Consider the following 25186-nt stretch of genomic DNA (forward strand, 5'->3'; position numbering starts at 1 on the left):
TAGATGTCGCGTGCCAAATTTAAATAAACAGAAGACGTGCTCTGTCTTAGAGAGAGGTTGTGGTCGCATTTTCCAGAAGCGTTGAAAAACCAAAAAAAAAAAAAAAAAAAAGAGCCTAAATAAGTGGCCCTCATTCAACAATACTAGCACTTTCTTCTGCCTTCAGTCAAATGGGGAAAAAATTGATATGAGCCTTTGGCTTTGGCAATAGCTTTGCATTAGTCCCAAAACCTGTGGGTTTTCTTTTAGCTCCTTTGGATTCATGACCGATAGTTCTGTTGCCTTCCCTGGTTCTAATAAAACTCAGTGATAGGTTTTGGATTACATTCATTCCGAGAGGACTCCTTGTCAGTCCTTGAGTGGACTTTGTTGTCCACAGCCGCTTGCGATGAATGCGGGGGGGGGGGGGGGGGGGGGGAGCAAAGGTCTCCGGTCCCACCCACCACTGAAATCAGACCCAGCCACACTACATGAGGAACATATTACCCGGTGGAATCCAGCATTTGTCCCCGCAGGACAAAGGAACTGCCTTGCAACTCTTCCCTCACTTTAGTTTTGAGGATTCTGTAACCCGCTGCCTCTTACATTGGAGACAGGCAGGATTTCTTAGCAACTCTGACCCGCACATGAAAATAAAGCAGCACGTAGCCAAGGAGTCAAACCGAATCTTGGGAATGTTTTCTCCGTGAGAAGAGGTCGAACGAGTTTAAATACGAAGACTTATAAATCCCTCCAAGTGTTTTCCCCTCCTTAACAGTTTCAGCCAGTGCCTTATTATTATTCAACCCATGTTTGAATAATGGAACGCTTAGATCACTGTATTCATCGAGGGCAGGAAACGCTGTGTATTCTAAAAAGCACTTTGAATAGAGCTCTCTCGCTCTGTGAGGCCAGACTTCACTGAGTTTGCCTAATTGCTAAATGCATGGCTCTGGCTTGCAACTCAAGAATTTGAAGAATTGTATAACATGCCCTGCACCAGTGAAATCAGACCATACCTCATTCCAGGCCCTTCATTATCCAAGCAAACGAATCCAGTTCGAGAGCGAGATTCCTGCAAATAGTGTCAAGATTTTATATCGATCTACATAAACACTGGAGTCCAGAAGCCCCTCTTACCGATGGAGGATATGCTCCAAGGGCCCCAGCTGATGCCCGAAACCACAGATAGTACCAAACCCTATACAGACTGTATTTTTCTTATGTAAACACACCTGTGATAAAGTTTAATTTCTAAATTAGGCATAGGAAGACATTGACAATTCCCAATAAAATAGAACAATTATGACAATGTACTGTACTAAAAATTACATGAACATGGTCCCTCAAAATACTGAACTGGCCCTGGCCAGTTGGCTCAGTGGTAGAGTGTCGGCCTGGCGTGCAGAAGTCCCGGGTTCGATTCCCGGCCAGGGCACACAGGAGAAGCGCCCATCTGCTTCTCCACCCCTCCCCCTCTCCTTCCTCTCTGTCTCTCTCTTCCCCTCCCGCAGCCAAGGCTCCATTGGAGCAAAGATGGCCCGGGCGCTGGGGATGGCTCCTTGGCCTCTGCCTCAGGCGCTGGAGTGGCTCTGGTCACGGCAGAGCGACACCCCGGAGGGGCAGAGCATCGCCCCCTGGTGGGCAGAGCATCGCCCCTGGTGGGCGTGCCGGGTGGATCCCGGTCGGGCGCATGTGGGAGTCTGTCTGACTGTCTCTCCCTGTTTCCAGCTTCAGAAAAATACAAAAAAAAAAAAAAAAAAAATACTGAACTGTACTCACCCTTCTTCTTGTGCTGCTGTGAGATGACAAGATGCCCAGCCCATGGCTGAGTCTGTGTCACACTGTCCCTCGCTTGCAGTGTCTTGGGGTCGCTCGTTTCAGGGGGCCCCCATGCAGGCCCGGTTGGAACAGGTTTTCAGTTCACGTCTCCCATCCACAAATTCAATTCCTTTTTCCATCTCCACCAGGCACTTACCTCTTACTCCGGCCGTAACTTTGGCAGTTTGAGGTGTGACAGCCAAACTAGCACAAATTTCTTTTCCCCTCCAGTGTCACAGACGGAAGATTCATTCTCACTGTCCATGTTGGCAACCTCAGCATACTAGTTTTATTTTCTTTCCTTACTAAGTTAAGAGCATTCACCTATTTACTTAAAGGAAGCACTTGATGGCATCGCTGTGGCATATCCGAATCGCCAGTGTCACTATTTCTGCACTTTGAGGTCATTACGAAGTAAACCCAAGGTGACTTGGACACAAGCACTGCGATATCACAACACTCTATCGATCGGATAACCAAGATGGCCACTAACGGGCGGGCAGGAGGACGTCAGATAAAAAGGCAAGACACACATCCGGGGCGGGATCCTGCGGTCTCGTGAGATTTCATCATGCTACTCAGAATGGTGCACAATTTAAAACTTATGAATAGTGTATTTCTTTCTTTTTTTATTTAAAAAATTTATTTAGAAAATTAACATTGATCAATAAGAGTACATAGGTTTCAGGTGAACATTTCTATAGCATTTGAACTTTGAACTGTTGATTATGTTCTGTACCCATCACCCAAAGTCAAATCATTTTCCATCACCTTATATTTGTCCCAGTTTACACCCTTCGTCCCACCTCTACCCCCTCCCCATTCCCTCACGTTCCCTTTCCCCTGGTAACCACTTCACTCTTATCTATTTCCATGGGGCTCAGTTCTATATCCCACCTGTGTGTGAAATCGTACAGTTCTCAGTTTTTCCTGATTTACTTATTCTACTCAGTATAATGTTCTCAAGGCCCATCCATGTTATGTGAATAGTGTATTTCTAGAACTTTTTCATTTAAACTTTTCAGACTGTGGTTGACCCTGGGTAACTGAAACAAAAGAAAGTGAACCCCTGGGTCTGGTCCTCAGGCTCTGCTACCCAGAAAGAGATGGCGTTTGGAATCGCCCTGAGCCTCAGTTTCCTCACTTGCAAAATAGATTAATATGTTTGTCTTGCTCACCACTCAAGTTTATTTTATAGCCCCTAGGAAAATAATACTGGTCCTGGGGCTCAGTGATGCAGGATATCTTCAATGACTTTTGGGAGAAAAAAGAGTTTTCTTACCCCATGGGCACTGTCTGTCCTGGAATCAAGTAATTCAGGGGTTTTGCGTACTGCTAAGCACTCAGCATCTTTGCTGTCGGCTATAAGACATTACAGCTCAGCTAACTGGGACAGCTGAGAGCCCCGCTCTGAGCCGGCCAGCACCTCCTCCCACTTCCTGTCTAGCATCATTCTGAAGTAATTCAAGTGGGACAACCAGCCCATTGTTTGAAGGAAGCCCAAGTTTCTTGAAAATCTAATTTTCAGGTCCATTCCCCTGGGTGAGCAGTAATATTCACTTAATCCAGTGCTTTATTTAAAAGGAAAAAAAAAAGAATTAGAACTCAACCTCACTCATTTCAATTGACTTATGTGGTTGTGTACGCAACAATTTTAAATGCAAAATGGGAATTACTTGAAACAACCCAAACATCCCATCTCTGGGGAAAGCCTATTCGTTGAACAGGTCATTCTACAGCCATGAAATCAATATGGAATTTCTTTTAGAGTAGGAGGAAGTGATCATGTTATAACCCTAGGTAATAAAGCCAGAATTAAAATTGTGTAATCTGCATTATGTCAAGTCTATCATTAAGTGTGTTTTCTTGATCAGGACGGACTGCAGGGTCTATAAACAGAAAGCAGCCTCCTTCCTTCTGTTATCTGTCCCTTTATACCTGTGCAGTGGACTCCCAGAGGCAGGCTTTCACCTTTGCCAGGTCATCTCGGATTTAAAAATGTATCCCCTAGTCACCATCAGGCATGAAAAAAGTCTCATTTTAATAATTAAAGTACCCAGGCCGGTATATAACACCATCCCCTACACTAATACAGTTAAGATTTGCCTTCTATGCCAACTTGGGGTTCTGCTTCATGCCTGGGGTCCTACGGTCAGGGAGAGATGCATGGTCACCTTTTCTCTTCTTTCTTTTCCTTTCCTTTTCTCCCTCATGAGGCTGCCTAGGGCTCTCCCAGAGTTGAGGAAGGTCTGGACACAATCTGGTCATCATGGCCGCTGGAGAGGCGGGTTCCCTCTATGGATGATGTCTCCTTGAGGAGCTTCCCTGAGTTTATCAAAGTTTCCCTGGGGGCCCTCCAGCTGCAGCTCCAATTACCTGGCCCTGTCTCTCACCCCACCTGTCTTCTCTAAGTCTCAGCCCCTGATTTGGTGGCCCACTCCTCTGCTGAGTCACTTAGCCAGTCCAAGCAGTCCTCTGGGGTCAAGCCACGTTCACAACAGACCTATTACATGTAGGGTTATGTGCAGGGTTATTGATTTATTAGAGCTGCTTGTGCTATATAACAATACCACCATCCCCGGCTCCCAATGTGGGCAACGTTCTGTGCCACATGCTAAGAGGATGTCAGAAAGTCCAGACCTCATTCTTATCCTCCAGATATTGACAAGTCGTATGAGAGAAAGGTGTATTCATAAAATAACAGCACAGACTAGCAAGATGAAACGCTTGCCCTGCCTGTAAGGCAGTGAGCCTCTCACTGCCTTCCATGGTGTTCCTGAACCTTTCTGTGAATGTCCCTTTCTCTCCGAGACAGTGGACTTATATCATGCAGGATCTATGTCTTGTTCATTTCACCCCTTCAGTTCCAGCCATGGCTTAGAATAAGAATGCAATTAAGATATATATGTTCAGTAAGTGATGGAAATAAATATCAACTTTTAAGGACTTGATAGAATGTAAGAATCAGACCATATTTTTCAGTGATATGCTGTTACTGTAAAAAAAATGAGAAATTTGTATCCAGTTAACTTGTTTTCAACTCAACTCCACTCTTTCTGGTCCTGAATGTGTCTCTGAGCTCTAGTTTCAGGGTGAATAATGCATTCCTTACGCCTGGGGTGCTAATATTTTTGGAGTGAGATAAATTTGTTGAAGCATTGAGCAAGCTGTGTAAGTGTTCTGCAAGGTGCATAACAATAATAGTAGACCCGAATTCTCTGAATTAAATTTTCTTCTGCTTTTTAGCTGTGTGTCTCAGCAAGACCTTCTCTGAAGCTCATTTGGCTCATCTGGATAATGGGTGCACTGAAGATTACTGTGTGGCACTATTATAAAAATTAATGTAAGCAAGGCACATAGAGCATAAGTGTAGGAGGGAATCAATAAATGTCTATAAATAATGGATTTGACTTTATGAAAAGTACTAACTCTTGGGGTAGCTGTAAAGATCAACCCATTATAACAACTACAAAAGTAGGTGTGACTTTATGCAGAGTCTCCTGTGAGTAAACTTATCACACGCCTCAAGTAAAGCATGATAAATAAAAGCAATGGTTGCTTTTCGGAAAAGTAATAAGCTCCTCTCCTGGAACGGTTTATGTTCAAGGTGATGGCTGTTTAGAGGGGTACAGATGCAAGTTAGACTAGAGGGCTTTGGGAACCCCTTCCATTTGAGATTTTACAAGTTTAAAAATTCATCATTCATTCATTCAATAAATAAAAATTTGCTTCACTAAGCACTCTTCACAAATATTCCTAAATGCACAGTATTCATTTATATTGGAAGGAGATCAACAATAAGCAGATAAATGAAGCAAAGTTGAGTGTGCCAGATAACAATACCTTCTAATATAAGACTTGACTTTTTTAGTTGGGACTGAGTTTTCAACTTAATTTAGAGCAGTCCCCAATTTCAAAGCTCAGTGGCAGGAAGGCAAAGAGTTTCAAATTCAAAGGCCTCTGAGTCCCAGATGTTTCCTTTTCCTATAGCATTTAATATCATCTGACACAGGTAGATTCCCGGTCAGTTGAGTGAACTAATTAATAGTTGATAAGTTTCATCAGGGATGAGATGATTTCTATCACAGGGGTTCAATGTCTTTCATGGAAGCAACCAGGAGATACTATGACATTTTCCCCACTGGTTAATCAGGAAGACTAAATCCAGAAGGAGAGCTTTAAATAAGGTCAAAGGGATGGAAAAAGAGCCACCCTTTGCATTCTAGAGCACATGATTATATCTATTTATACACACCTCCAGGGACCCAAAAGGAAAAGGCTTCAGTATGCACAGAAAAAATTTTTCAAAGACCTTAAAAATCTAACTGAACCATTTGATTCGCAAAGAGACGATTAGTATACGTTTCAGCTACTAGACAATATTAGTTCTCCTTTTATCAAAGGACCTCAATACAAGTGAGAATCACAATACTGACACATTTTGAGATCATCTCAAAGGCTGGACTAGACAATGGTTAAGCAGAAACACAAAGCATTTTGAGGTTTAACCTAGAAATAATTATGAGAGCTATTTTGTGAGTAGAGTGCCAATTCATACACAAACAAAATGGAGACTTAGGCAAGGTCCTAGGATTTCAGGTGGAGGCGGGAAATGAACCTGGGTGTCTGTTGTTGCAGGGTTCCATATATGTGCAGCCCTCCTAGTTAGGAGTTCTCCTAAACTTAGACACATACAAGGAAAGGATAGTTTGCAGTGTGTCCTCCATTCACTCATTTCTTCACACAGAAATGTGCTAGGCACTGTCATGGGGCCTGAGACACAAAGGCCAGGAGAGAGAAGAAGGCAAGTTGGGCAATAGGTATAATAAAAGCTGGCATGTGGAAAGCACGATTAGGAAGGTATGGTGTTGTGAGAGTTCATGGAAGAAATATATCACATTAATTTTCTTGTCAGAAGATCCCAGTGGGCTTAGTGGGCAGCTGTACTCGGCTCAGCTGGCATGGGGGAGGGGAGGAAGAACCGAATCGCTGGGGTCCATTGTTCCAGCCAGACAATGCACCCACATCTTCACAAAGGATAGGTCTTACCAGACGTTAAGAGCAAGTATCTCTGCTTTTAAAGATGTACCCATGGGGTTGGACTCCAGCCCAGAGTCTCATGCTGGGATGTGGGACCTGCAGTGCCCAGAAAGTTCCAGGTAAACCGAATGAATTAGCTATCCTACCTGGGAGGGCTGTGACCTCAGATGTGGCAATTCTTCGCACCTGAGCAGACACTGAAGGGCTGACAGCTGGAGCCTATCAGCTCACCCCCTCTTCACCTGGGCATCAGGCCCTTCCTAGAATGGGCACGAGGAGCAGTGTTTCTCCATGGCAACCGCTCTTACCATTGCGGGAGGCGTGGCGCCATTAGGTAGGTAAGGAAATTGGGCTCAGTGAATTTCAGTGCCTTGCAGGAGGATTGGAGCTCTGTAAAAGCAAAGCTACGGAGCCTTGTGTGTGCAAGCTCTTCTCACCTCAGTGTCCCTGTTAGCATTGGGTCTGAAGCTCCTAGAAGGGCCCATTGGCTTGTCTTCAGGGCTAGCATCAAGGGAAGATGGGGGAGATGGGAATATTTTATCTCATCAGTGTAAGGAAGAGCATCCTGGAGGAAGGAATACGTGAACAAAGCTTTAATGGGGGAAAGGAAGCAGTCATAGCCCTCGGGGTCTATGGCAGGAAAGAGGCTGAGCCCTGGACCTGGGTTGGGAGGACTCTTGCTCTTGGGGCAGGTTGGTCTTAAGGCTTTGGGGTCCGACAGGTGGTGTTCTTCCCTCCTTCTCTGCATGAGACCCCATTTTATAAGCCAGCGGTGAGATGTGCCGAATACTGTGAAGATGTTCACAAGAAGCCTTTGCCCCATCCTGGGGAGAGAAAAGACAAAAGCGGCATGATAATGGTAAGGAGAGGAAGGGGTGGGAGTGAATCCCACGATTCCTTGGCCTTTTAAGACGACTAGTTAAACAATCGGATGCACAGAACCTGACCACCACTGTAATGAGCTCTGTTAATCTGGCACAGAAAATTAATGATAATAAATTAATTCCAGAGAATTCCATTTTATGTACTCAATTATTAATGGTATTACGATGTTATTAATGGCATCAATTATTAATGGCATGAATAATTAAGAAATCACAGTCACGTTAAGACATACAAGGGTTCCAGTGCTGAGCAAATTGCTCAGAATAAATAAACAGACATACCAGGGTTCAGACCTGTAACGTTCAGTCTTCAATGTGATTCTGAGAAAACACTGGTACCTCTGTCACCAGACTAATTTTATTTATTTTATTTTTTTAATTGAATTTATTGGGGTGACTGGCTAATAATATTACACAGGTTTCAGGTGCCTAATGCAGGAGAATTCCAGGTGCATCGTGCACCTGAAACCTGTACACAAGTCAGACTAATTCTATTGACGAGATCTCTGCTACCGGAACTCCAGCCCAGGTCTTTCGTTATGACAGTAACAAGAAGGAGGTGAGGTTGTGTTGGGGAGGGGGCACATGTTCTGTTGACAGTTCTGATCCTTTGGGGAGATTTAGGAGGAACCCTGACTGATTTTGGTGTCGAAAGGTCACTAGGTGTGAGATTGGAGGACCGTGTGAATTTAGTGAATCCAGAAGTGCTGAGCAGGCAGCCTATGGAGTTTAATTTTAAAGACAGCGAAAGCCCCAAGGTGCTATTGCTCCAACCAGTGGGGCAATCAGATTTGGATTATGGTAAGTAATTGTGATAGAGGGATTTCAGGAAAGTGTACTTTCAAAGGAGGCAATTTATTAGCAATGTGAATAAGTGGAGTGCAGCATCTCTCCGAGCCTTAGTTTTCCCATCTGTACAATGGGGATCCTATTTATTCTGAAGGCTATTTGACAAAATGAAAGGTGGATTATGATGAGGTCTCCACCAAGAACTTCTCTGAGCGTTATTGTTACTATAAAATGTTGTCGTCCAACTTGCCCATTTTATAGGTGAAGAAATGGAAGCCTGAAGAACAGCTGGGACTTGTCACTAAGTTTGTGTGTAAGATGTCATCTCCCTGCCCCTCCTCTTACTGTCTTCTTCATTCTGCTCTCTTTTCCAGGAGCCAAACTCCATGCGTGACGTTGACAGGGCTCCAGTGCCTGGGTGGCTCCAGTGCCACCAGCGAGAAGACCCAGCAGAAGGTGGAAGAGGGAAGAGAGTGAGACTAGGGCATTTCTTTTCTCAGCTCCTTCCCAGTTTTCTATCACTGGGTGCGCGTCTCTGCAGAAGACTACAGGCACTCCCAAAGAGGCTGAATCTACATGACTTTCTCTTTCACAGGTTTGCTGCTACCAGCTCTGAATTACTGAATTATTATCCCTTTATGAAAAAATGTTTATCAAACTATCAGACCCTGGCCAGGTAGCTCAGTTCGTTATTAGAGCATAGTCCTGATATGCCAAGGTTAGAGGTTTGATCCCTGGTTAGAGCACATACAAGAATCAACCAATGAGTAAATAACTAAGTGGAACAACAAATCTCTCTCTCTCTCTAAAGCCAATAAATAAATTTTTAAAAATGCTTATCAAACTATCCTACTTTGAGTGTTCCTGATGGATATAGATGATAGTAAGACAGAAACGATACTGGAGTTCAGGATACCTGCCCCTTGGTGTAGAATCTTTCCTTTATACTCACTTCACCTCCATTTATATGCTCATTAAATGACTGTCTACTAAGAACCTGGCCCAGTGCTGGGCACAAAAGATATCAACATTGGTGGGTGCCCATTTCTGATGCATGACATGACAGTACTCGAGTGCAGGGGTTAGCAAACTCTCTGTATAGAGAGCCAGATAGCAAGTATTTTAGACTTTGGGCCATATGTCTGTGTTGCAACTGCTCAACTCTACCATTACAGTGCAAAAGCAGCCATAGACAAATGAGTGTGGCTGTGTACGAATAAAACTTTATTTATGTCTTCCAAAATGTGTACACCATATAATTTTCAAGTGTCACAAAATATTGCTCTTCTTTTAATATTTTCCTCCAAATAGTTAAAAATATAAAAACTATTCTTATATATAAAATATAAAAGCTGGTAGCTTGTGGATCATACCAACCCAGGTAGCAACCTGAAGTTGGTCCACCCACCATAGTTTGTTGACTTCTGTGCTAAAATAAGAACTTGGTGCTGAGGAAATTGGGGTCAGAAGGCCAAGAGCTAGAAGAGAGAGCTGAGAGAGGATTCATGGAGGAAGTGATATTTGTTCAGAGGACTGATGGATAAGAGAGTTGATTTGGCACAAAAGGGAAGTACCTTTAAAGCACAAGTAAGGAACAAGAGCAAAGAATATTAGAAGCTCAAGATGTGTTCAGGGAGTGGAGCCTGGACAGGCAGGGTCGGAGGAAAGCAGCGTGGAGTGATGGGGAGAGGAGCCCCTGGTGGAGGGAGAGAGCAGGGGGCTCTGGGTCAGGCCCTGATGGGCCAGAGTGTCCCGCCGAAAGGCTGGACTTCAGAGGTGGGAAAGCCAAGTGGTGGGTCCTGGGCAACAGCCTAAAAACCAGCTCTACCACTTTCCAGCTGAGTGACCGTAGACAAATTATTTAATTCATCTGAGCCTCGTTTCTTACACACAAAAACAGTCCTAACAGCTTGAGCTGTATGACAGGCATGAGGATTAAGTGGAACGAGGCACACAGACTGCTCTCAGCGGCGCTGGCTCGCAGTAAGTCCTCAATAAAGTTCACTATTATTAGCATTATCATGATTAGGCTCATTGACCAGGCTGGCTCTTGCTGTGTTTTCTCTAGCCCAAATTCAGGGCATTTGTTGCCATTGCTGCTGGGGATGGCGGCCAGACAGCTGGCAGCCCCGAGGTGAACATAAGGTTTCCCTTTTAGCACCATGATCGCATCAGCCCTAATGAGTCTACAGTGGCTGACGTCCATTTCTCTGGACCTGAACCTCACAGGCCTCTGGTCATTGGACGTGGAGCCAAAACCACAAGTCCTCAGTCCAGACAATACCCTTCTTAGAATGTTCGCGCACACAGCACACCTACTATTGCTCCGCCTGTGAATTTTCTTTCCTGTTTAGGCTGCAAAGCAAGAGGGCGATGTGTGGAGAGTTCTTTTGAACTGTTCCCTCTTCAGCCTGCTGGCTAGCAGCCTTGGGTGAATCTCCGACCTAAGGGAGAAGAAAGGCAGAAATAAAAGGACATTATTTGGTGACATCAGTTGAAATAAATAAGTTCTGTCTAGCCTAACAATACCTAATGTAATATGTTTGTGATTCATTTGGTGAATCCTTAAAAGGCTTCAGATATGATTTGAATGCAATTTTGCTTACAGACCATCACATTTCACTCCTGAGACAGAGTAAGAAAAGTAAGAAATGGTGAGGAAGAAAGCTGATTTGTTATTATTTCAAAGGACAAAATAATATCACTATATAACTGTGTTCAAGTACTTAATTGAATCATTAAACAGACTTTCCGGATACATTTGGAGGTAATCATTTTTAATTCCACATTAAAAAAAAAAATGAAAAATCAGTTTACAAAATTAACAAATGTTGGCCCTGGCCTATTTGCTCAGTGGTTGAGCATCAGCCCAGCATCTGGACATCTCAGGTTCGATTCCTGGTCAGGGCACACAGGAGAAGCAACCATCTGCTTCTGTACTCCTTCCCCTCACCTTCTCTCTCTTTCTCTCTCTCTCCTCATTCCACATCTATGGCTCGATTGGTTTGAGTGCATTGGCCCCTAGTGCTGAGGATGGCTCTGTGGAGCCTCCACCTCAGGCACTAAAAATAGCTCAGTTGTGAGCATGGCCCCAGATGGGCAGAACATCAGCCCCAGATGAGGGTTGCTGGGTGGATCCCAGTCCAGGTCCTTGCAGGAGTCTGTCTCTCTGCCTCTCTTTTTCTCACTTAATAAAAAAAAATGTAATTATTGCTCATCATACAACACTTGTGGAAAAAAAGAAACCAATGGAAAATTGACTAACATTTACTCAATAAGACTACACTCATAGGTGACATTTTTAGCACTAAGTATGTATTTTCTTCAAAATGTTCTTGTTGGCATATTATACTAGATAAAGCCTGAAGAGACCAATACAGAGAGTGGGTGCTCATAGTTGAGGATGCAGAGCGTTCAACTGAAGGACAGCAGGAGAGTTCAACTGCCCAGAGTTGTAGGTGTTGTGCTCACACCCTCCACCCCCATCCTGGGGCAGGGAGCTGTGTTTGTTTGTCCCCCACCCCAAGTTGAGGAGGAGAAGATGTGCAGACATTTATAAAAATAATAAAATGTAAAGATATAGACTATAAATATCTATCTAGAAATAAATATATAAATAAGTATTATAAATAAAAATCCATACACACACACAAACATAAAATATATAAAATGTAAAGAGTATCAGATTTTGGAGTAAGTGATCTGGTAGTGCTTACTGGAATGTAGTAGTTAAATTTAAGGGATGGAATTATATTCTTAGTATCCATGTGTAAGATGGATGTTTTTGTCCTCTTGTTTATAAAGGCAATAAAACTTCTTACACCCACCAATGCCAAAAAGCCCTACATGCTCGTTTTGAAGGAAACCTTGCAGCACTAGAACTGTACCTGATTTAGTTCATTTCAGACCCTGAACCTTACACTGGTAAAGCCCATGAAACAACACTTATAAAACAGTCCTGCCCCTAAAAACAAACCAGCCACTTAGCTATAGACACCAACTCTAATACAAATTATAATATGAATTGCTGTAAAACACCAGGAGACTCGATCTCTTCAAACTTTTTGTGTATTCATAGCCAATCCTTATGTCTATTCCTTGAGATTTTCTCCTGCATACATTCTGTGTTGGTTGTTAAAGGGTGATAAGTAGTCCTAGCTATTTTTCCTCTGAGTTCGGTTCAGACTGACACATAAAAACATTGCACGTCCACTTCTAGTTATTGGGACACAAGAGGAGCTAACAATTTAAGAATGAATGAACAGCTTCGATTTAATTTCAGACCAAATTAAGATGATCAGTCCTTACCCAAATGGCTTGTCAGAAACAAAACAAATCTTCTCTAGAGGAAGGTAACATTCATCCACAATCTCCTGTGATCAATAAAGACATCATGAGGCATATGAAGAGACGAGATGAATAAAATAGCATAGACCTGCCAGAGAGCCAGATATAGAAGTTATGAGACACAGACTTCAAAATAATTACGCTTGAAATGTTAAAGAAATCAGACGTCAAGATGGAGAATTTTAGCAGAAAACTTAAGACTATAAAATATCAAATGGAAACTCTAAAAGAGAAAAATAAAACAATTGAAATTTAAAAATCCAATACATGTGTTTAACAGCATAGTTTCCAAAGCTCAGGAGACAAATGTTGAACTGGAAGATAGATCAGTAAAAAATTCTGACACACACACACACACACACACACACACACACAAAGATAAAGAGAGAGATGGAGGATAAATAAGAGTCTCTAAGAGGCATATGACACATAGCCAAACAGCCTAGCATATATAGAGTCCCAGGAGGAATGGATAGATTGGGGAAGAAAAACTATGTGTAGATACAGTGGTCAAGAATTTGCCAACACTGACAAATAGAATAACCTTAGAAGCAGCTAATATGACAGAGAAATGATAGTATCAAATGAGCATTAACACTAGAAACAGTGATCATTGACTACTTAAAAGAAAATATAGGCACCAGAAAAATATTGAAATGACATATTCAAAGTGTTGAACAAAATAACTACTCACCTAAATTCTATATTCAGTTAACATATCTTTCAAAAGTAAAGGTGAAACAAAAAGATATTTGTCAAAGACAGAAAATGAGTTTTTCATGTTCAGTCCTACACCAGAGGAATTACTTCAGGGCGTTCTTTGGGAAGAAGAAAAACAATGGGGCTTGGAAAAACTGAAAGAAACAAGAGGCAAGTGAAATTTAAAAAATATGTGGTAAATCTAAGTGAGTATTAAGTATATAAGTAAAAATAATAATGTCTCAGCCCTGGCTGGTTGGCTCAGCGGTAGAGCGTCGGCCTGGCGTGCGGGGGACCGGGGTTCAATTCCCGGCCAGGGCACACAGGAGAAGCGCCCATTTGCTTCTCTACACCCCCCCCCCCTTCCTCTCTGTCTCTCTCTTCCCCTCCCGCAGCCAAGGCTCCATTGGAGCAAAAGATGGCCCGGGCACTGGGGATGGCTCCTTGGCCTCTGCCCCAGGCGCTAGAGTGGCTCTGGTCGCGGCAAAGCGACGCCCTGGAGGGGCAGAGCATCGCCCCCTGGTGGGCAGAGCATCGCCCCTGGTGGGCATGTCGGGTGGATTTCGGTCGGGCGCATGCAGGAGTCTGACTGTCTCTCCCCGTTTCCAGCTTCAGAAAAATACAAAAATAAATAAATAAATAAATAAATAAATAAATAAAATAATTTCTCATGGAATATTAACCATGTGTAGAATTAAAATTCGTGACAATAGCTCAATAAGGTGGAAGAGAATTGAGCTGAATTTTTTAAGATACTGAAAACATAGTGAAAAATATATACATAATAAATTAATAAAAATGAAATAATTTTTAAAAATTACTCCAAGTGGAGGCAAAAAGAATTGGAAAAAGTTAGTTTGGTAGAATGAAGTAGAGACATGGTACATAGTAGTGGTTACTTTAAATGTAAATGGACTAAATAGATCAATTTAAAAAAGAAAGGTTAACAGCATAGATTAAAATTAAACCAGCCATATGCTTCTTAAAAAAAGACATACCTTAAATACATGAATATAGAAAATAAGAAAGTAAAAGATTGGAAAAAATATGACATAAGCACTAATAAGAAAAGTTTGATATATACTAATAGCCAATATAATAATTTTATTTTTTCATTTTAGAGAGGTATGGGGGAGAGAGAGAGAGAGAGAGACAGAAGGGGTGAGAAGCAGAAAGCCTCAACTCCCTTGACTGGGCAAGCCCAGGGTTTTAAACCAACGACCTCAGCGTTCCAGGTCAATGCTTTATCCACTGCGCCTCCACAGGTCAGGGGTGATATAGTAATTTTAAAGCAAACACCATTACTACAGATAAAAAGTTACAGTATTTTGATAATAAAAGGGTCAACCTATGAGTAAATATACCACTTCTAAATTTGTGTCCACCTGATAACCTAACTTCAAAGTACAGAAAGCAAGTAGTACCAGAACTAAGAGGAAAAAAAGAGACAAATCCAGATTCATTTGGCAGAAACAAACACATACCTAACTCAAGTTCATGAAATAAGCAACAAAAAATCAGCAAGGACATCGAACACTTGAATAACATGAAAAACAAACACCAATCACTTGGCCGGTAAAGAACATGCATGCAATAACGGCAGGAAAGAAATCAACGGGGAATCAGAAGAATGAGTACAAAACAAAGTTTTATTAACATTGACCGTGAACTATTACATGACATGCTTTAACATTTTGTCAGAGTAATGCTTCCAACTACACTCCTACCGGCACCACTATCTTCATCAATTTAAACTTTTCTCTCTGTAGAAACTTGACAATGACAGGCCTGTTCCAACAAGGAGGAAGGGAAGGGGAAAGAAAGATATAAACCACACATTCAGGTCAGGTGCTTCTTTGGAGAGAAGGATGGATCAAAAAGTCAAAAATGCTCCTATTCCAACTCATTTCTCTCCTAGGAGTGTCTTCCAGGAAACATGATAGTAGGAAATTGGACTTCCGCCTTGCAGTATCTCAAGAAGATGTGATTCAGAGAATGACATAAAAATGTTACTTATAATTCTGCTTTAATATTGATCACATTTTTATTTCAATAAAATGTCTCTATCCCTGGCACCTCATCTCCAGAAACCAGATCTTATTAGCATGAATATCCCCAACTCTTCGCATAGCACTTGTCACATCATAGATATTCTAAAAGAATTCTAGGCCCTGGCTGGTTGGCTCAGTGGTAGAGTGTCGGCCCTGGCGTGTGGGAGTCCCTGGTTTGATTCCCGCCAGGGCACACAGGAGAAGCACCCATCTGCTTCTCCACCCCTCCCCCTCTCCTTCCTCTCTGTCTCTCTCTTTCCCTCCTACAGCCAAGGCTCCATTGGAGCAAAGTTGGCCCGGGCGCTGGGGATGGCTCTGTGGCCTCTGCCTCAGGTGCTAGAATGGCTCTGGTTGCAACAGAGCAATGCCCCAGATGGGCAAAGCATCGCCCCCTGGTGGGCATGCCGGGTGGATCCCGTCGGGCGCATGCGGGAGTCTGTCTGACTGCTTCCCTGTTTCCAACTTCAGAAAAATACAAAAAATAAAAAATAAAAAAAAAATAAAAGAATTCTAAAAGAATTTGTTGAATACATTGAGTCCTTCAAAATTTGGATTAAAGTGGGGAAAGGTACCTGGCAGAGACTAGAACCAATCTGGGAGTAATAAACAGACCTTTCCAGAAGTCGCCCTTCCTAAGACATGCCATGTAATTATGTTCCGGAGGAAACTTGGAAATCACCTATATTAAACCACAGGAACTTTTGACATCCTCAGATCTCAAATGTGACCCAGAAAAAATCAAGGATTTATTTACTGAATTGAAACTGGACATTCGAAGGGAAGCTATGTTAACAGATCCATGTGGTTTGCATGGAGATGGAAATTGGGTCAAGGTCAATAGCGTAGTAGTCCAAGGAAGAAGAGGAAGCCAATCTCAGGCTTTTGATGCCCAAAAGATGGGGACCTCTGCATTTAGAGTGCCAGGAAATCCCACTTCATCCCCTGCAACAATCCTTAAGGCAGAAATCATTACCCCTTTGTAATGGAATAAAACACTGAGGTCCAGAGAGAATGAGAAAATTGCTCTAATTACTGCTATAACTGAAAATCAAATCCTGATCTTTCTATTTCCCCAAATCTAGGCTCTTTCAGCTTATCTATACAGGCTCCAAACATAGCCTCTAAAGAATGGGTTGAGTTACTGCCTATGGTCAGTAAGCAAGCTATCAATATTGACTTGACTTTCCTTGGGAACTTCCCCAACAAGGAAAATGTGATGACAGACAAGAACTCTTTACTTCCCCATTACGGTTACATTCTCTATATTTCATTCATAAAATGGAATCTGCCCTAATAATCAGTGTCTGATTATATTGATTAGTCATTAGGATTGTACGCACTTCTGGATGGACTGGGAAGACAGAGTACCCAAAGACCCAAAGCTGGCTTACCTCCCTGCATATGCTGTTCAGCCAGCATGCCCACCCAGGAGACCAGGCCATGAGTGCAATGGTATACGTGTGAGCCAACACGTATAAAAACATACCATCAAGTCAGCACCACAACACTGAAAGGTACAGCATTAGAGAAAACTGTTGTTGAACACAAGGAAGAAACGGTTCCATGCCTCCTTGGTAATAAAATGGGTCTGCTCATCTGATGCTGTGTTACATGGGACTCTCATGTTGGTGGATCATGCCGTAAGCTCTTAGACAGTGGTGATTGCTTAAATTCCTCGGGCAGCAAAGGCAAATCCAAACCCCAAGTATTGGATCTGCTCCTGAGAGTAAAGTCCATTGGCCCACCCTGATGTGGTTCATGCAACCAGGTGGCCAACTGGTCTTCTCGAAGACTGATCCTGTACGAGACAATCATGGTTCATTTCTGTTACTGGCGGGTTAGACAGCCAGGGCCAGACCCTGTCATCAGGTACGCTGCATGGGTCAGTGGAACTCATGCTGTAGGTATGTACCTTGGCCGTGTCACTCATCTGCCTGTCTTGCTAACCTCAGAGTGCCTGATGACAAAGTCTGGCTAGCATCAACTAGACCAGTCACTGTGTCTACTTGACTATTTAGGGCCTTTGTCATGATAGACATTTCAGGTAGCTGTTCCCTTGTGACACAAAGGTACGTAGTGGCTACTCCTAAATGTTCATCCATTACCTCTAGTCCAAACTCCTGTACATGATCTTCCAATCTTTTTCCTTCCATATTGCTGACCAGCCTGCCAGACCATTTGCCCATGTAGCCAGATATATTTTAACTTTGGCCAATTAGCTTGTCACATAAAATGGACAACCAGATGCAATGCCCCAAGCTTTGCTCACGAGGAGTGTTTTTGCTGCTACTGCCTGGTAGGCCAATAATGCGATGACAGTTCAACAAACCCTCCAGCAACCTGGAGGGTGGCTCTGAAGTAAGTACTGCCCATCAGTGTCCCACACTGGTCCAAAATGACTGTGTCTATATGTTTCTACCTCAGTTAGTGACCAGAGATAGGTCACCCAAGGAAAGGTGAGAGACCTCAAATTAGGTGGCTCTATGTAGCTGAGGTAGATCATGAAGGAGTTGATGGCTACAGGCTATCTGCTGATCCCAGTCCTCACTGCTGGGCAGTAAGTCCTCTGTGAAGGGGGACCCAGACAATCACTTATATGTCTACATGTCTTCCCTGACACAGGCCTGGAATATAATTTATCTTGAATGATATATTTATTGAAAAAAATGAAGAACTGATCATAGTAATTTATGTTTTCTTTTTATAACAAGTAATTATCTAAAAATACCATATTTTTTGCTCCATAAGATGAACTTCTTTTTCCCCAAAAGTAGAAGGGAAAATGCCTGTGTGTCTTATGGTGCGAATGTTCATTTTTTTTTTTCTTTTAGCTGCTGCGGGTTCCCAGACAACTAGAAGAGTATTTGAACATTAAAGTCTCTTCTCATTTGTTAATAACAGTGCTAATGGTTGTTAATACTGCTGTTAAGTTTACATTGTTGAAATATTATTGTGGTATATTTTATTAAATATTTTAACACACCATTTGGTTCAGAATTTTTTTCTTATTTTCCTCCTTAAAACCCTACATGTGTCTTATGGTCAGGTATGTCTTATGAAGCGAAAGATACGGTAATTGGTTACTTGTGTTGATTCAAGAGATCCAAAAATGTCTATAGTTTTTGTTTGTTTGTTTGTTTGGGGTCTTTTTGCTATTACCCCATGATCACGAGGTGGCAACTATCATATTTACAATTCAAAGTCAAAATTATAAAGGGCATCATAGTGTGCCTGTTCATTTTTATCAGAAAATCAAAACCTCTTCAAGAATTCTGCAGGGAAGCTTCCATTTCATGGGTCTCTTTGGCCAGCATGAAGGGGCATTAGGCTTCAAAGAATGCTACGAGAGTGATAATAGGATTATCATGATTGCCTTACACCAATAAAAATTTATTGCTTGGATATGGATGTAATGCTTCTACTCAGGAAAAGAAAATAAATCTATGAGAACACTCTTACAAGGAAAAATGAAGAGTGGTTGAGCATTGGGTCGAATATTAACAATATCTGCACGATGAATAAACATTCCTCGATTGGAGAAGGACCTTTTTTGTTGAACAAATAATTTCTGCAATGGGAAGAAGTTTAACTAAATCATTTCAATACCAGCCTATGAACTACATGGAACTTAAAGGCCATCCGTAATTAATAAAAAGAAAATTTTTAACCATGGCAAACCATCAAGAAGCCAGCCAAGGAGAGGAAAAGTCTTTAGCATCATAGCCAGACTCACTGGGTATCCCCAAAGGCATCTTCAGGCTGCCTTTGCCTTTCAGAACAGAGCCGTCGAGGCGATAGTAAGCCAAGGAGGAATAATAACCGCTTTGTCCTTATCCCGAATCAGGAAAATAATGATGAGCTGTAGGGCCCATGAAAAGCCTTACTCTTACCGTGTTTAATGACTCGCCCCCGCCTTCCTCCCCACCCTCGACGGACTCCCCTGCTCAAAATCTGACGTAAATTGTTTCCTTACCATGGCAAGCTGCCTAAGATTTCTGGGAAGTATGTTTAAACAGGAGTTGTGCCAGGGCTGGAATCAGCGGTGCTTCTGTGGAGCCTGCAATGTAAGCTGTAATTAGGGATATTGAGATCCCTAAAGTCGGAGGCCAAGTAAGTGTGTTGTCTGTGTGTGTGTGTGAGTGTGTGTGTGTGTGTGTGTGTGTGTGTGTGTCAGGAGAGGGGGTGTATAAAAACACACAAATACACTCACTTTTGTTGTGTATGTATTATATATATATAATATATATATTATATATATATTATATATATATATTTCCATTTGCTTCTTAACTTAGAATGGGAAAAAGCAAACACTATGAGACTATCATTTCGGTGGAATATGACATTCTCCCAACTGTTTTCTCTTTCTTCTTTTTTCATTCATTCATTCATTCATTCATGCACTCATTCTTTCAATTAAAGAACTATTCTTGGTAAAGAGTAGCTAACACGATAGATAAAGACTATCCTCATAGAGTTAACGATGAAAGGCAGGCTTTAATCAGTATTTAAAATTGCTTCTTGGTAGTGTCTATCCTTTCACCCCCTCTGCTTTTTTTAGTGTTCACTGTCATAGGGTTGAAGTAAAACATTGCCTGTGGGGATGGTGGAGTTGAAGGAGCATGAGCCATGGAACAACAGGACTTGGATTGGAATTCAAGCTGAACCACTTGTGAGCCGTTGGACCTTCAGCAATTTATTGAACCCACAAGAGGCCTTCCCTCTTCATCTGAGCTGATGGTCTATTCACACACTGATACATCTGCTTTACTTCCTCTTCATTTCCTCACTTGTATTCTCTTAAATAAACTAGTCCCAAATTTGTTGGCAATTTTGTCATGAAGTCATCTCTCTTCTTGGCATATGAAGATACCCATGGTGTCCTAATGACTTCAGTTCTTTCTTTGTTGGATTTAGTCAAATTTTATTGAAGAATAACTTACAAACAGAAAAGAACATAAACCACAAATGTAGAGCTTAATGAATTTTCACAAACTGATCGAACTGTGTAACCAGCATCCATATTATAAAATTGAACATTTCAGCATCCCAGAACCTCCTGTATACTCTCTGGTCACTATAACCGAAAGATAACTACTATCCTTACTTCAAACACCAACAATAGTGCAGTAGAAACTCTTTTGCTTAGGGTATCTTTCATTACACTCCACATGTATAAGGTACATTAATGTGGTTAATGACAGTTTTCATTTTTATTATCAGTGCTACATAATACTCCATTATGTAAATAATTCACAATTTGTATATCTCTCTGTAGATGAATATTTAGATTATTCTAGTTTGGGACTATGACAAATAGTGTTATTATAAAAATTCTTTGCCCTGGCTGTTTGGCTCAGTAGTAGAGTATCAGCCCAGCGTATGGAAATCTCGGGTTTGATTTCTGTCCAGGGCACACAGGAGAAGCACCCTTCTGCTTCTCCTCCCCTCCCCCTCCCTTTCTCCTTATCTCTCTTCCCCTCCTGCAGCTAAGGCTCCATTGGAGCAAAAGTTGGCCCAGCCACTGAGGATGGCTCCATGGCCTCCACCTCAGGCACTAGAATGGCTCCAGTTGCACAGAGCAACCCCACAGATGGGCAGAGCATCGCCCCCTAGTGGGCTTGCCAGGTAGATATCAGTCAGGTACATGTGAGAGTCTGTCTCTCTGCCTCCCCACTTTTCACTTCAGAAAAATACAAAAAAAGAATAAATAAATAAATAAAATAAAAAATAAAAATTCTTAAACATGCCTTCTGTCAGCGTCTGTACACAGCAATGTATCCTTCCACCAAAGTTGTGTAGAGTTCTTATTGTTCAAAACATTTACTAACTATTGTTTCTATTAATATTACCATTACTCCTATCAGTTAGTTCCTAGTAATTAATATTTCCATTGTTCAACATTCCATTGTTTTGATATATTTTGCCTTTTTTATTTGAACCATTCTGCTAAGTGTACAATGATACTGTGTTGTGATCTTAACTTTCATTTCCCTGATGACTAATGAAGGTAAGCAACCTTTCATAAACTTGTTGCTCATTTGGTGGGTCCTATTCACATTTTTTCCACATTTTGCTATTAAGTTGTCTGTTTTTTATTATTGACTTGTAGAAGTTCTTTATATAGTTTGTAGAATTCATGGTTCGCATGAGTATTGCAGGTATCTTCTCTCCCTCTGCGGCTTTCTTTGGTTTGTGTCTTATCATTCATTTCTTAAAGTGTTTCTGTGGGCAAATCTGGAATAGAGTCACGCCTCTGCAACTGCTTATCTGTGAGAAGTCAGGTGAGTTGATTAACCTCTCTGAACCTCAGTTTCTTCTCCATCAAATAGGAATGATGAACCCTGCCTAACCTAAATCATATTGTCATTGAGAGGAACAAATGAGATACTATACATGAAACAGCTTGAGAATTCATACAGTATCCAGGTCAAGAATTATAATTATGATTATAACTATTATGGTTTACTTATATTACTATTAGTGGCAATTAAGTTGCCGTCAGAGAAAGAAGTAATCAGATTTTATGCTGGGTAGAAAAATGATTTATCTATACATTACATATGAGGCTGATATCTTTGGTTCATATCCATGGGATAAAGAACTTTTAGTTACACATCCTAAACAGGAAAGAAATCTTGTAATACTGAAATAATGCTCCCAGATGTGAGCCTCAGCACTAACATAATAAGTATTCTCAGAACCTGACATTCTCCATTTTTTATTTCTCATTTCCTCTAAGCTCCCTTACTTTCCAACGGAGACATCTGGTCACCCAAGAAGGTGGCGCCAGTTCTGAGGAGCCTATAATGAGATGAGTTTTCCATTCATTCTATTGCCTCATACAAAATAGGAATTGACTTTTTGTTAAGAGCTTAGTGATTAAAGTCTGAGGGGACATAAGAAATGTGGAATAATAAAAGGTCAGATACTGACACATTGAGATCTTCTCATCCTACCTCCTGAGTTTTTACCTGGAGAAACAGAGGTTTAGAGAGATAAAGTTATTTACCTAAGGATGAATATGAAATGAGTGAAGGGAAAAGCCTAGAATTTTGCTCTACAGATGCTAAGTTCTAGAAGAGAGGGACTATCTCTGTGTTGTTCGTTTTTATAACATGTGACACGCCAAGAATGGTGCCTTTTAAATAGCCTTCCTACTTCTCAACACACAAAGCTCATTCCTGTCCTCATAGAGAACCAACTAAATAGAAAAGGCTTAGCACTTAAAAAAACTATAGCATAACATAAACAAGTGATTGATTGTTTAGGAAGTACACACAGCTGGGAAAACTTGTATAAATGATTAATTGTGGGAGACTTCTCATGTTCCTCAGAGAAGCCTTCCAAAACCGCCCACACCCTGAGAGAGAGTTAATCTGCGTTCTCATAGCAATATGTTCTTAATTCCATTGTAGTAGCATACATTGTATTAACTTATATTCTAGAAAGCTACTTATGTGTTTAAATCCACTAGCCTATGCCTAACACAGACCTTGGTACCTAGCAGGTGATCCATAAATACTTGTTATGTGAGTGACTCAATAGAACAAAAGATAGTAAACAGTTAATTTGTATATTACTTTAGTATCTCAATCTATATTACCAATGCTATAATTAGAAATATTAAGATCCTTAAAATTGTAGGTTAAGTAAGTATGTTGTGTGTGTGTATATATATATATGCGTGTGTGTGTGTGTGTGTGTGTGCAGAGACAGAAAGGAGACACACATATGTGTATGTGTTTTTTCTATTTCTAGAATGTTAAGAAATGAAGCCTGTAAGAAACTGTTAGTTTGATGAAGTGCAACAACCTTCTTACGTCTGTTTGCACGCTTCACATTTATTCATTCATCCATTCATTGATTTATTCAATCTTTCAATTCAAGAACTACTCTTGGGTCAGGAGAGGCCTCGCAAGATCAGTTCTGCCCTCTGGGGAGATTTACCCATGTCTGGAGACATATTTGGTTTTCACAACTTGGAGAGGAGGAATTGCTACTGGCCTTTAGTGGGTAGAGGCCAGAGATGGTGAGAAACATCCTACAACACACAAGACAGTCCCCACAGCAAAGACTTACATAGCCACAAATGTTAGCAGTTAGTGCCAAATGGAGAAACTTGCTATGTCTCTATTGTAACCAAGATGTTGCCCATTGCTCTATATATCCGGAGGAAGCCTGTGATTGATTTAATTAAGAGAGAGCATAGGTCTCACCATGGGAAAGAAGTGTGAAATCACACCACTCTCCTTCTCTAACCTTGCAGTGAATGAACCAACCGGTTTTGTTCATCTGTAGAGAATCACAACGGCTATTGCCATCTGAGAGGGTATCTTTAAAAATGGAATCATTTCAAAGACACGGGGAGACACGTACATTCAGTCCATAACAGTCCTCCTTGGGCACTTTGGCTCAGACCACCCATTGTAATCAGGATCAAGAGGCTCAACTCCATGGAGAGCCCTGAGGTGTTCTTCCTATCAGAGCAGACACCATGGTCACATTAGGGTAAGCACACCTCAGAATAGTTGCACTAGTTTCTTTGAGAGCTATCGTATACAATTTTCTCACTTAAAATGAATACAAAAATCCATAAAAATAATAATGCACATGTTAGTAACTGACATTTCTATTTCTCATTCTGAGCCTTTAGGAGAAAAAAAAAAAGTCAGGCATGCTATTCTTTGCATTTGCTGAAGAAACTAAGACTCCAAGAGGTTGGATGATGGGCCTGAGGCTGCATGGTTATGTAATGTCATGGCCGCATTACTAGGTCTTTTCTCACTGCCACCAGTGTCCTAGCACTCTCTTCCCTTTTTAAATCACCCCTCTGCCTCTGCTCTCCGCCTTATTTTTCTCCAGGGGAAAAAAAATTCTGTTTGATGGAAGCACAACACTAAGAAAAGTATGATCCCACTGAGGACTTTCTATGACTCACTCAAATAACTGGACTCATCCTCTGGGAAAGAGAGTCAGAGTAAAGAATGTGGGAAGATTTTCTCCTCCCTTTGAACTGACTGGGTGCAACATTCTCTGATTGACATTCTCAGATTCCCACGGGGAGAATAAAGTTCCTTGTCTCTCAAGTATGGAACTCCAAGCGGAGCGGCGTCTTTATCTTTTCCAAGAAAATAGGATCCCTGAGACCAAATAAATGGTCTTTACCAAGAGGCATAACTGAGCCAAGACAATGTCCCCTACAAAGGAGGCCCGTAGGATGCAGGTCTGGCTGTGGTCAAGTGGGCCAAACGCATGAAATTCTGGTCATTGCTAGGGCAGACAATAACTGATGCCACTTCAATTATTTTTATCAGTCTTAACTAGAATTTGATATATGAGACTCATATAATTTCACAACAAATGTATGTTTTGTATTGACTCATTCATAATAACATATACTTCCTAGTGGGGTTTTGAGAATACAGAATGCAAACAAGTAGAACCATGACCGATGGTGCCAGGATCATCTCTGATACAGGATCACAATTAAGCTCTCAGAGTCTGGAAGATAGTATATTATCAGTAATACTATTATCCTTCTGAAGCAAGGTGACTTTATAAATACATATAATA

Source organism: Saccopteryx leptura, chromosome 3 (genome assembly GCF_036850995.1).
Source record: "Saccopteryx leptura isolate mSacLep1 chromosome 3, mSacLep1_pri_phased_curated, whole genome shotgun sequence".
Classification (NCBI taxonomy): domain Eukaryota; kingdom Metazoa; phylum Chordata; class Mammalia; order Chiroptera; family Emballonuridae; genus Saccopteryx; species Saccopteryx leptura.